Source organism: Octopus bimaculoides, chromosome 4 (assembly GCF_001194135.2).
Source record: "Octopus bimaculoides isolate UCB-OBI-ISO-001 chromosome 4, ASM119413v2, whole genome shotgun sequence".
NCBI classification, from domain to species: domain Eukaryota; kingdom Metazoa; phylum Mollusca; class Cephalopoda; order Octopoda; family Octopodidae; genus Octopus; species Octopus bimaculoides.
In genome coordinates, this window is record NC_068984.1 from 114,541,060 (window position 1) to 114,543,178 (window position 2,119).

A 2,119-nucleotide genomic window follows, 5' to 3' on the forward strand; every position below is an offset into this window, starting at 1 on the left:
ATTTCCAACCCTCACCTTACTGGCAGCATCTCTGTACATGGCTCGCACAGCTCTCACTAACCATTCTTCTATCCCAAGTTTCCTCATTGACCACCAGATAAGGGATCGGGGGACCCTGTCAAAGGCTTTCTCCATGTCAACGAAAGCCAGGTACAGAGGTTTATCCTTAGCTAGGTATTTCTCCTGCAGCTGTCTCACTAGAAATAAGGCATCAGTAGTGCTTTTACCTGGCACGAACCCAAACTGCATCTCATCTAAATTGATTCGCTCCCTAATTAGTTGGGCTATGACCCTCTCTGTAACTTTCATGTGTGTTGATTTTTTTCTTTTGTGCAAGAGGTGCAGTTTTGCAGACAAAACCAGTAATGCTGATAAATTTACGAAAGGTAAATAATAATACAAATATTTGAAAAGTATTTTTGAAAGGGAAATTTATAAATGGAGGTGTATATCATTACAAAAGACATGATCAAAACAACCAAATAGATATTACAGAAGGTAATGTCTATTAACACAGAATCTCTAAAAAGTTAAAGACCATCTTGAAGAAGAAAAAATATATAAAAGAAAAAAATTGGAAGGTTTTTATAAAAAAAAAATCTCACACAAACATTTATTCTCCTGTGACAAGGCATGAATGAATGATTATAGTTGCCTACTTCTCCTCTCCTATTCCCCATCTCTTCCTTACTGTACCCGGAGTGCCCACCCTCATACATCATCATCACTGTTTTTATTTCTTTCCAGCTCCATCCAATCTCTCTCACCCTCTCTTCTAAAATGTGAGTAGTCATGTAGCTCCTCTACTGCAAGAAACTTGTTCTACTCTGGTCCTTTCTTTCACACTTTTACCCCTCATCTCCAAGCATAAAGCTTCCCCTTTGGGCTTTGTAGCTGCATGGTGACCTCACTACTGCTGGAGGCACACAAAAAAGCACACAGTACATGCAGTGAAGTGGTTGATGTTAGGAAGGCATCCAATTGTAGAAATCATGCCAAATCAGACATTGGAGCATAGTGCAGTCTTTGGTTGGGTATATTGGACATTATCAAACTGTTCAACCCCTGCCAACATGGAACACAAACATTAAATGACGGTGATGATGAATGTTAAATTATTAAGCTAGCATTGTTGAAAGTAAGACGTTTCTTAACTCAAAAAGTTGAAATATAATTATTTATTTGGAAGTTTTCCGAAAAGAAATTTATGAATGGAGTTGTATGGCTGTTCAACTGACAAGAGTTAAAACAAGATCAAAACAGCCACACACACACACACACACACACACACACACATATATATATAGATATTATATATATGACATGATAAAATGATGTTTAACATAGAATTTCAGACGTTCAAAACTTAATGCAAAGACTTGTTTTGAAAGCAATAGCTAAATAAATAAATAAATAAATAGATTAAAAACAGGAGACTTAGAGAATGGTATATGATTCACTTATTTTGAAGCATTTATCTATTCCTTTTGGCAATTCAGAAAAGCCAGTTTTTTTTTCTTTCTTTTTAACATTTTCCATTACTATTGATTTCATTTTTAATTACACCATTTTCCTCAAAGATTATAGCCTAAAGAAAACCTAGTGCATATAAAAGGCAAGGTAAATTTTTCTGGTATTTCAATACCTAAAAATAGTGGTGCACACTATACACAAGTGCATATTATACTCTAATAAATATGGTATCTAAAAACCATCAATTTGATAACATCCACAGGTTTGTGTTAAAATTTGCTCAACTGATAACATTTATATCAGGTCTTGGTGAGATAGTACCAAATAATACTATCATACGATGTGGTACTATTTTCAGGGAATGAAATACCATAGAGAGAGGGAAAACAGTCAAAGTATCAGCTGCTCCTGGACAGGCTTGTGGTTGAGCATCCCTGCTTGCAGCTATCAGAGTAGAGATGGCTATCTACAAGTGCAAGCCCAAATGAGTCAGAGTAGCTATTTCAGCACATCTCCCTTGCTATCTTCCAGGGCAACTCCTCAATTCTGTCCACCTAAATAATACATTTTAATTTAGTAGATCTCTCTCTCTTTCTTTCTCTCCAAGCACGCGCACACACGCGCGCGCGCACGCACGCACGCACAC

General features: G+C 36.7%; 1 protein-coding gene across 4 annotated transcripts in view; it reads right to left on the reverse strand.

Annotated features, from left to right (window-relative positions):
- The window catches only part of LOC106872121 (ran-binding protein 9), a 195,390-nt gene that overhangs the window by 79,172 nt on the left and 114,099 nt on the right, over positions 1 to 2,119 (reverse strand). Inside the window, exon 1 of one of the 4 annotated variants that reach the window (XM_052967369.1) lies at positions 677 to 683. The exons of the other annotated variants lie outside the window; for them this stretch is intronic. The gene's annotated coding sequence lies outside the window, so the exon portion shown is untranslated. Of the gene's footprint in view, positions 1 to 676; positions 684 to 2,119 lie in introns of those variants that run through there. 4 annotated transcript variants of the gene reach the window in all.